The sequence below is a fragment of the Colias eurytheme genome, chromosome 17, assembly GCF_061535395.1.
Source record: "Colias eurytheme isolate Ceu_HAF_F1 chromosome 17, ilColEury1 Martin Lab GWU primary, whole genome shotgun sequence".
In the NCBI taxonomy this organism is placed as follows: Eukaryota; Metazoa; Arthropoda; class Insecta; order Lepidoptera; family Pieridae; genus Colias; species Colias eurytheme.
Window position 1 is genome coordinate 5,993,951 of NC_142996.1, and position 12,278 is coordinate 6,006,228.

General features: G+C 32.9%; 1 protein-coding gene and 1 long non-coding RNA gene across 4 annotated transcripts in view; both read right to left on the minus strand.

The window, feature by feature from the left end:
* Positions 1-12,278, minus strand: part of RapGAP1 (Rap GTPase activating protein 1) — a 277,491-nt gene that overhangs the window by 153,550 nt on the left and 111,663 nt on the right. The gene's annotated exons all lie outside the window — the stretch shown is intronic.
* On the minus strand, positions 944-2,438 carry LOC149901265 (uncharacterized). The gene is made up of 3 exons (XR_016457680.1): positions 1,874-2,438; positions 1,686-1,747; positions 944-1,611 (listed from the first exon to the last, which is right to left on the minus strand). It is a non-coding gene; the product is annotated as an uncharacterized LOC149901265 (long non-coding RNA).

The following is a 12,278-nucleotide window of genomic DNA, read 5'->3' on the forward strand; positions in this document are numbered from 1 at the left end:
TACAGTAGTTAAAGAATTACGAAATCACCTGCTCACCTTTTTTGCATACACACATTAAACTTTTTATATCTATATAATAGACATGACGTCAACTCGTTTTTATTAAGACAGTTAGTATATATACTTACTCGTAAATATAACTTGGCCTTTAAACATTAAGACGATACACAAAAAAAAATCCACTGCTTGGCGGGCGGAGTCTAATAGCTCGCTATCGCGAACGCGGGTGTGCGCGAAGTCATTCTTGCATACTCGCCGCGCTGCCGCTGGCCGACTCGGGACAAACATGTATGGAGTCGTCATACAGTTATAATATTGTTATACATATATTTAATTGTTGATTTATTGGTTTTATTTTCTTGCTTATAAACACAAAATTATCTTCTTTTTAACAACTACTTAGACATTATTAATAATTATTAATTATTATTATTTCGTAATGTTTACTTTATTACAAAATAATACAGGTTATAAATAATCTTTAAAATAACAAAAAAATATTGTTACTCTGAAAAAATGAAATGGTACCTAATTACGCGGACTACTGAATTGATTTAGATAGAATTTGATGCTGACGTAGATATTACATCATGCCCAGAAATGAAAGGTACTATTTCTGAAAGAAGTTATAAACCCTAATTCTTCTCAGTCAAAGTCAAGAGTGGAAGATATCGCTAATACAGTAAAACTGATGCGAAACTTTGGATGTTAATTTGTATATTTTTTTGTTAGTTGTTACTTAATCACGTCAAGACTACATTACCAATTTTGATAAAATATAGCTAATTGCCTGGATTTACACATAGGATACTTTTTATCCGAACTGAACACTTCTGTGGGGTAAAACAGGATTCACGATATAACCTAATTCCACGCGGGCAAAGCCGCGGTCGGAATGATATTTTTTTAAATAAAAAAAATTGTTTAAAAAAAACACAAAATATATTGACGCATGTATTTATTTTTTGCACTCTATTATAATTGTAATTATTCATTACAAATAATCAAAATAAAATAGCCAGAACAAAGTTAGGCCCTGGTAGGATAGGTAGGCAGGTACAGCAATGTGAGACGAACACTGGCTTATTTATACCAATAATAATGTATTATAAACATTAAATTTAGTTTACTTTCTAACAACAAAAATACATAATATTAGCTAATGTGAAAACGAATCAACCAATCATCCCACAACAATGAAATGTGCACACAAATATTCATCCAAATCGGTTCATGTGATTAGGAGGAGTGACTGCAGCGCCATCCTCCGGGCCCAATTGTGTTTCCAGATCACCCAGGAACTCAATTTAATATACTTACACAAAATTTTTCGAAATGAAAACTCACATTACTATGTAAATATGAATATAAACCGGTTTTAGTACTAAGCAATTTCCCGCACAGGTGTAGTAAGTATAAATGAAATAAATATCAACATCAAATTCTTTATACAACATACTTATCTACCACCTACTAAGAAATTCTTGAAATTTTTTCGTATTTTTTTTAAATATAATACTACTCCAATGAGCTCCTGTTCCATATTTAGTCCACCATACTTCCACTAAGTTCACCATGATTTTTTATTTCTTTGCACTTTGTTGCTTTTTGCTAAAAATGGAATCATGCGATAAAACCAGTAGAGCGTTGATAACATACATTTTTGACTGAATAAAGGTACTTACGAAGGAGTGGGTTCACATTGTGAACAATCAGTGGGTTTATTTTCCTTCTGGATTCCGGATTTCTGAAAAGATTATTTATGCTATAAATGAAAAAATCTTACACATTCGTTATGTACTTAAAACAGGGGTACATATCAAACATCGTCTATAATACAATTATCATCAAATTTAAAATAAAACCAACTTACTTCATTAATTTGTTCCAATTGTAAGCATTCTTTTTCCTCCAACCTTTATGTTTCTTCTTCTTATTTTCTTTATTGTCCCCATTTGTCTCATTTTGTCTTATCGTGTTGTCACCCTTTTTTACGATTGCGCAAGCGACACAAGTTCCCCGTGTGACGGCCGTAGCGGGAATGACTCGTGCAGCGATCGGGGTAGGAAGGTACAGGGCGGCTCTCGCTATATTGGCTGGTCATGCGCTAATTTCAAGTATTTCTTGTTTATTTCAAAACCATCGCATATTTCAAAATTCTAACACGGTAGACGTATAGGTTGTATATTTTATAGTTAATATCCAAAAAGTCGTAACTTTACGTTTGTTATTTTGAAGATGCCAGAGATTAAAAAAAAATAACAATGAGAACTTTGTATTTTTTTTCTATCGAGAAAATATCATGGAATCATGTTTCTAAAACGGTAGACGTATTGTGTTACTATTGAACTTTCTTGTCAAGAATTTTCATCACGACAACTTTAATAATATAAAAATTACGAAGGTTTAAAAAGGGCCGTAAATGTTAGAAAAATTAATTCATCACCTTAATTGGATTAGAGCAACTACAATGTTAAAAGTTATTTCAACTAAGTATACTTAATATGATATAGCATGTCTCTCTAAGCCGTTTTTCTGCTGAGTTGATTCTTTAAAATTATGAATTCATAAATAAATATTATGTTTTCGAAGCTAAATAATTTTAAGTGCCTACTTACCTTTTATTTCACACCCGTTTAAAACCAAAAAAAATCTATAAGATTACAGCATTACAGGTTCAATCCAATATTAAGCGGTCCATGACGGACGAATAATCACAAATTTTCATCAACGTCTGCGATATTAATAGCAGCATTAATTAAACATTTTTTTTTTTTTTTTTTTTTTTTTAACGTGAGGAAATTCAATTATTAAACATGAATGAACTCAATGTACTAACACTGAACTTCACGGTATCATAAAATTGAGTAATAAAACGACTCACAATCATGATATCCGACAATTTCACCCAGTTATTATTAGTACGGGACTGAGGCATGGTGTTTACAGCGTTTAAACGTATGTAATTTGTGGTTAGGCCAACCCTGGTAGCGGTAGCGAATATTTTACTTTGACATAATTACTGACAATCGAATGGTCTATTTACGTAGTAGCTTTAATAATCTGTGGTTCTGTGTCTGTGGTCTTAGCGTAGTCGTGCTCTGGCGCCAAACAGAATTCAACAATTTGAATTTCGAATTGTCAAACGAATTTGGCGCCATTCGAAATTTGGAGCGTGGTTGGAACCACAGATAATATAACTTGGACTACATTTGAACAACATTTCAATATGATATTTTCAAACAAGTTGAACATGAACCTTTCTAACAAAAGTAATCTTCAAAATAGAAATGAAAACGGAAATAATTATTAATTTGCAATTTAAATTTTAAACTTTGCTCGTTATAATTTTTACGACAACGTTGCACACAGCGACATTGACCTACATGTCGATTTTCGCTATTTTTATTTACGCCTGCACAATTTTATTAACAAGCTGATAAAATTTAAAACGGGCGACTCCTTACGCGTGGATAGTTTATACTTTATAGTAATACTTACATATAATATGCATAGCAAAACAATCCGGCTTCATGTATAATTTAAATTTATATAAGCTAATGAGTCAGTTATTTAAACAAATACTAAAGTAGTATCATATAATAATGAATTAAGGAAGGAAATAGTCTTAAAAAATTACAATTACAAATCTTCATACTACGTAATGAAACAGAAAGTATAGGTGAATTATTCAATAAAACATGTGAATTTACATTAAAACCTAATTTTATTTACTATAAACATAAAGAAGTACCTAGGTATAATATAATAGATTCTGGTAAAAAGCTATTTCGGTTTATCTTCGTCTATATTATGGTCTATGTATGAACGTCGATATAGTCATATAGATAATTATTTATTTAACTGTGAAATGTGTTCACCTCTGTAGTATAAGCATGTATAAGCTTTGCAAAATAATAGGTTACTACCACACAATAAACAGGACACTATAAATATTAAATCAGTAGTGGGCCAATAGGTAACCTACGTATACCGGGTTCGTAACTATGTTGCTGTTTATATGTTGATTTCTTCGATTTAAACCAAACATTATAAGTTATGAATATAAATAGATATGCAATCGTGAATTTTTTGTATTTGAAACTACAGGTTACATTTATTTCAAATTGTTGAAGTCTTTTGAAGCACGAGTAATGAATTTCAATTTAATTTTATTCATAAATAATCGATTTTAAAGTTTTAAACTGATAATAAAAATGTTAAACATTTGAGCATTCATCCTGAAACGTGTAATTTATCCACATTAATACTTTCTATAACTTTATCGATCTTAAAAGGCAGATATAACTCATAAATTGTAACTATGTATAATATTAAGGAGACTTCTTAATGGCAACGTAACCAAATTATACGGAAATAATATCATAAGAAGCAGTATATAAGGGGCTTAAGAATGTAATAAAGCTCATAACTGTGAAACTAGTGGATATCTAAGAAAGTTTCGATCTAAAAGATGATGTATTACCGTTAAGGATCGAAGTTCATAGGAAAATAATTATTATTGCGCCAAAGTGCTCGATGGATTTAATCTTAAGAATGAGATACGACGTATCATTATTACTGTTATGTTATACTATAAAAGGTTATCATAAAACAAGCATAACTAGCATAAGCTAATTGCGCAATTCTTTCTTTTATATATTTTAAAGTTATCTTTTGCGCAGTAGAGACGCTTTTCGACAGCATGTGCTTTTAGGTTGTTTCGATTAAATTTAATAACCAGGGGAACATTTATAACAAATCGATTCATCTCAAAAATGCCTCTTTGTCCAACCATCTACAAAAGAAATGAATCGCCCTCGATATACAAACCAGTTCGGTACAAAAATCCTCTTATCTCGCACAAATATCAACTGTCGTGTTCACGCACTTTATTACCTCTAAATGTAGTCACAGTAGCTGAAGCTGATAAACAAACGGTAAGTTAACACATTTCTCCTGACATGTTGGTTTACGAGCTACCCACACTTTTAACATATCTGGAGATCGCTTCCCGGGTCGTGTGGTCAGGTACCCATGAATGTTCCTGCAGGAGCGTTGACTATGTTCTAAGCATATTTTGTAGGTTTGTATGTGAAATATAATATTTTAATGATATTAAAATTGAGTAGATATAAGAAATAATGTACCGTGAAATTCGCTGTAGAATTTTAATGACAATGAGACCTTTAGTCAGCCAGCGGTTAAAGATGAAGAAAAAAAGAAAATTAAGAATTAAGATTAAGTAATTTGGGTGTAGAATGTAGATATTATTACTGATTATTATGTGGAATAAACTATATCAATGAACATAGGTACTTTCTTTATATTTTCATAATTAATGCGAAATATTTATACAAACGAATATTCACCATCAAAGATATATTTTGTCGACCATTTGTTGAAAGAAGGCTCTATATTCGTTCTTTATTCCGTACCTTCATTGAGAGATACAAACTTACAAAGGCTATCGATTCATAGCCTCCATTATATATGAGATTGAGTTTGCGGTACCGTATGTAACAGAAGCATACCACAGGTAAACTATTTATTACGTTATCTAATAATATGTTGGAATATGCCTTAATCATAATGGCGGAGGAAATCTTAATTATTATACATTATGTTAGCTGGGTTATTAAGATTTATCTTTCGATTATAATTATCTGAGTTAGGTTTGGCACATTAAATGCCATGTAAATATTATGGTAGAGTAATATTAATCCTACTTATATTATAAACTAGCGGTCCGCCCCGGCTTCGCCCGTGGTACATGTTTACGTTTTCTCTACATAAAAACCATCCTCGTACTTCAAGGAATATAATAAAAAAAGAATTATCGAAATCGGTTCAGCCGTTCTCGAGTTATGCGCTTACCAACACATTTTGCGATTCATCTATACTAATATCTATAGTAATAGTAATAGTAATAAGGGCGTAGGGATGTGACGACCCCATCGCCCACGGTTGGAATATCTATTGTCTACGTGACAATAGATATTCCACCCGTGCAATCAGTCAACCCGCAGGACACCTTGTGGCGGGGTGTCGGGGAGTAGCGACCCCGCGGGAACCGAGTGCTCCCGGGGAAGGCCCCTGTCTTCATCTCCGGCTCGCCTTCACCGGCCGGTCGGAGTGAAGCCTGACGAGGACAGGACCCCCACCTCTGGCTTGCCTTAACCGGCCGGCCAGAGTGGAGTCGCGAGAGCTTTTAGCTCGAAGGGTGGATGCGAAGCGTAAGTGGCGAGTGGGCACGTGATGCTGGACCCTCAGGGAGCGCGTGATCGTCGTTTAAAGTCCAGGGACGCCTCTCCACCCTTAGCTGCTCACAATATGTTGCCCCCTTGTCGCACTATTGCAGCGACTTATTTCGGGGGCCCATACAGTGAGAGGGCGAGTCACCACCTGCCAACATATTTTTACTTTCTTTTAGTAGAAAGGCAGGTGCCATAGTTTCCCATAGTCCTCAGTACCAGTCCATTTAGCATCCCAATCCATAGCCCAATCATTAAATTTCCATACCCTGCAATAGTCCTACATCGGCCGCGGACTGCCCAGGGCTGTATCTCTATAGTGCAGTCATGGGCAGGCTGCGGCTGGTGTCCCACAACACATTAAAATTCTCGAAAGGGCCTCTGCGTGTTGGATCCGTGTCCCCACGTAAGCCTTCCAAAGATCCGGGTACTGTCCTTCTGGTGGTACCCGAGTATTATGGAAATGAGAAACATAGTAATAATAATATTATAAAGAGGAAAAGTTTGTAAGTATGTATGTAAGTATGTATGTATGTATGGTTCACGCATAAACTACTGGACCGATTTCAAAAATTCTTTCACCATTAGAAAGCTGCATCTTTACTGAGCAACATAGGCTATATTGCATTTTCAAAAAAATTAGAGATCCTTACCAAAAATGCAATAATGTAACCCAAGGTGTAAAAAAATCCTCAATAAAACTTCTGTCATCGCGTGCGCTGCGGAATCTATTGAAGATAGAACAAAAAAATGTTCTACGGTATTATAGAATGAATCAATATCTACAAGAAAGTCCGCGATACCATATGTCCATCTTCAGTAGTTAAGTTACTACAACAACTTTTTTACGTTTTCAAAGTAAATAGAAGTGCCGACAGTAATCAAACCATGTTATCCATACACATATATTAATCCTTATCCCATTAAATGATGTTTTACTATAGACTGTTTCAATACCAGCAAAATACTTTTTAAATGAAAAGAATTGGATATTCCATTCAAAAGATATAACGAATTTTTTAAAGTGTCAATCTACAGAAAATAGTAGGTATACTGTTCGAGCAGGCCGTAGTGCGGGGGTCACGGAGGAATTATACCAATATGCGTCTTGACGGAACACAGTGGGGTTTAGGTCGGTAGGAATCCGACATAACCCACAGCCCCTCCCCCGGAGGCCGAGGGTATCTATGAAAGATTTCCCCACTAAAACAAAAAAAAAGGCCGTAGTGCGGGACGGGGTAAAGGTGATTTTCATGTGATTAAAAATTAAACCTATAGTCCGACCTATAGTAGACTTTTCACTGTAACGATATCGCTATCTATGCGGGTGAAACCGCAGGGCATTGCTAGTTTTTATATATAAGAGAAGATGCAGAAGTTTGTGAGGATGCATGGATGGATAGATGTTTGAATCGATTATAATGCAATTTAGTATGTAGGTTGCTGCTGAACCAGAATAAGGCACAGGTAGGCTACTTTTGATCCCGGAAATCCCACAGGAACGGGAACTATGTGGGTTAGTCTTTGAAAACGCGGGCGAAGCGGCGGACGGATATCTTACTAAGGCTTATAAATATAAATATTATATAAACGTTGTTTCTTTGTACTAAAGTTTTAAAGACTTAAAAAGAGTCAACAAGTTTACATTACGACATCGACCTTTTGGATAATAGATATTAAGAATGACAATAGTAAATGTGCTCGTTTAGTCTATAATTGTTAGGAAGCCCGACACAATGATTCGCTGACCTTTCCGTTTCGATAAGATACCATACATTACACAACCGTCACCCAATTTAACTGAGTGGGTTATGTAAAGAAAGTGATAATTTTTAATATATAAGGGTATTTATTTAAAATAAGGGTTTTGTGTCAGTGGATAGCAAACTAGGATACAATAGTGTATAGAATTGCTAGAAGAGGAGTCATCTCACATCTGTTGTTCACCGAAGATCTTAATAAATTGGTATGGTATAAAACATGGGTTCTCTATCTATTTATATCTATTGATTTTATTGTATGGAGTATTATAACAATGTAGGTATGTTTTTATTCAATGAGAAATTTTTCTATAATCAGTGTTCTAAGAATTGACGAATGATGGTTTCATTGATAGTTTCGGTATCGATTTGATAAATACATAACCAATAATCTACATTTCTTTTATTTGGGGGAATGTGAACATATACCTCTACAACAAACCTACATGAAAAAAGGATTAAAACGAAAAAAAAAAATAATATTTAAAACTTCGAAATGGGACGTCAATCGGCATCCCGTCAATGGCCCTAAAAGTAAAAAATACTCGAGGTTTCCAGCTTCAGTTTTATAAATAAAAAGTTAAAAAAATATTTTAGCATTTTTTATCTTGGATGCGTTTCGATGTTCATATCATGATACATATAGTACCTACTTATAAAACAAAGTCGCTTTCTATGTCCGTATCTATGTATGCTTAAATCTTTAAAACTACGCAACGGATTTTGATGCGGTTTTATTTAATACATAGAGAGATTGAAGAGGAAGGTTTTAGTATAAAATTTGTTTAGGTATAAACTTTGGTGAAGTCACGGGCGGTAGCTAGTATACATAGAATAAAAGGAAGTCAGAACGGTAGTGCACATGTGGAATCTTAAAGTATATTTGCCCTATATTTTTGCTGACCCTTGAACGAGGCAGATGTTAATGAACACCTGCTTTGTAAAATTGACATCTCTATATCTATTAAAACGATGTGTAGTAACTGATTTTGAAGATTAGAATATTTAAATATGTAGGTACTGATGTTAATTGTTACCAAAAATGTCAAATTAATATTTAATTTGAACGAAACCGAGATTAAACTTTTAATTGGCTGTGATTAATGAATAAGATCAAATTATGTTTAACGAAAATTTAGCTAATGCTCCGACGTCTCATAAATATTTAAATTTACATGCTAACGTCAATTAAATTTCATTTCTCGATTGATTAATATTTTATAGCAGAAGTAAGAAGAAGGAATAAAATAATGCAATATTACAGCCAAATGTGAACATTGTCCGACCTTATACTAATTAACAATGGTGATCCGCTACCATACAATAATAGTGCAGTCACTGCATTTTTTTCTGATTTTCGGTCGATCAAAGATCACTCAATAGATACGTTGGTGAAATGCGGTAATAATCCGTCTGATTAAGCATTAAAAGATAACGGTCACCAAAATCAAACATTCGATCGAATGCAATACAAAACGGTCCCCCATCAACAAAAAATCAATACACGATTATTTCCGATAAACTTGAATCGTTTGTGATCAGATTTTTAACGTTATTCCGATAAAATACGATTATTATACCGTTGAAAATGTACCGTAAGATAAAAGTATCTCGATGGAACTATAGACATCTGGAAATTGCTACTTTTCATTTGTATTACAACTGTAACTGCGCTTATTTTATCGAAATATCGATAAATTGTAATTCGATCATGATCAGTTATTACGTTTTATTCCGTTTGTATTAGTTTCTCTGCCCTTGAAAGTTATTCGCGACTTAAACTTGGCAAGGAAATCGTTAATCTTGTAATTTATAACTTTCTATAAATTATTTATTTGATTGTGATGGTTACTATAATTTCAGTATAATGAACTTGAACATTACGATGGTGTTTTTATTAAAAAGACGTTGATGCAGGTCACCCATACTGATATCTTATTAGCATACGACTTTTTGAAGTAATGCGAAACCGAATCGATTTTAATACGTCGCCAAACATTAAAATTCAATAAGTACGCCAAATAGCGCAAGAATAATGGATTATTAACGGATAATTTGCATCCAAACCACGCTACGACAAACAGGCCAGCATAGGGGACACTCAACAATGACCATTCACAAAATAGATCAGCCCTAAAATATTCATAATTCAAACGAAATCACACGACTCAATACACCCCTCGATAAATATAAATGTGTATTAAAATTACGCATTATTCTTGAATACATTTATTAGAAGGAACCGCTTTTTGTGATGAACCGATGACCTCGTTTTTATATGTCCCGCTAAAACGACTATAGGACCCGCCTTTACTGTGTATTTAATAAAAAATATGTCATAAAATTTATGATATTCTAATATCTGAGTTGTCATATAAATTGAACTATAAAAAATATTATTTTATGGATTGAATATATGACTTCATTTATATATATGACTACGGTTCGTACAGGACAAATAAATTCAATGAATTGTGATAGCATCGAAATCAACACAGTTATCTCAAACAATATAACTGAATAATTAACAAATAAACAAAACAATATGAATTGAAAATAAACAAAAATTTATCCAAGCAACACTAGAAACAAAAAGAACTCTATACAAATCGAAAATTCGAGTTCCAACAGGATCATGTTGAAAATGGATTTCACAGAATTTTCCAACCAGTATGGTTTTTCGCGCATCAAAGCCAATATTTGTTAGAATATGAAAGTGTATAAAATATTTCTGAATTTTAAATTCAAACTAGATTTATCACATTTAGCTGCAACACAAAATGTGCGAAAAATTCATGTGCTATTTTATGCTGAAACAGCAACCTTTTCATTTGTTTTATGCTGTGTTTATTTTGATACTGTTTACTTTATTTTAAACATTTGTTTTTGTGTATTGTCTGTGTTAGTGTTATATGCGGAAGTGCGTCTTCATTCAAATGTTTATTGCTCCTGTACATAAAAATTAAAAACTAATGAACCGATTTAGTTGAATTTTGGATAAAATCATAGATTATGGCCTGAAATAACAGATACGGTAATTTTCTGTCCCCTTATAGAATAAGAGGCAGATGCATCTCACATCTGTTTCACTGATTCCTAGATTTCCTTAAGGGGACTAGAACAATCATATTTATTTTAGTAGATAGTTAATCCAGGCTCTTAAAAATAATATAACCTTCCTTTATTTAATAATAATGGCCTTCTTAATATCAAATTACTAAAATAATAATTGTGTGAAGGCATAAACAGAACATAATTGCTAGAAGCTTAAACTAATGCTAATTGTAATCCACTAATTAAGTCATTAGTTATTAATTTCTAAGCTTTACCAGCATAATAACATGGTCTTGATTTCTTGAATATGAGAAATATAGGTATAAAAACATGTCTTGTAATATCATGTTAGGTTATTAGAAAAAATACCTAATAATATTTGTGGTAGCTAACAAGCATACAAAACTATAAAAACTTGACGCGTCAAATAACAAAATCTTGACGCGTGATTGACAATCGTGCTTGATAATTTATTAACCTTCTGTTGTTTTTTATTCATTCTCATACAAATTATGATAAAAACTTGATGTAGCAAAAAGCATGTAGGTATTATTGGATTATTTGCCATTCACACAGTTATTGGTTAACAAGTTAAAACTCTAATTTAAACTTTTAAACTTAATGAAGATCGTTTCTTAATTGAAAAGATGAAAAGTCTGAATTCTGGTGTTTTTATAATCGAGGTAATAAATTATTATCCGTGCTCCATATTTCCACCAAACTATATCGTTTAAATCTGTTTTTGAAAGAAAAATCTATAATAAATCTAAAAAACTATTATTAAATCTTATATCTAACTAGCTGCGCTCCGCGGTTTCACTCGCGTGGCTCCGCTTCTGCTGGTCTTAGCGTGATGATAAGCCTTATAGCCTTCCTCGATAAATGGGCTGTCCAACACTGAAATAATTTTTCAAATCAGACCAGTAGTTCTTGAGATTAGCGCGTTCAAACAAACAAACTCTTCAGCTTTATAATATTAGTATATGGGTGATTATACAAAAATGGGGTAACTCGATGTCATCAGCCAATTTAAACAAAGTCTTATTATATTTTATTCAAATAACAATCTATTTTAAAACAATGAAGCGTCCTTTATTTGGTCACTCAATTTCACTTCTTTATTTAAAATACAAATGAATAAAAAAAATAAATTAATACCTCAAATGTCAGTACTTTGGCATGTCACAACTCCGAAAACCAACAATCAAGT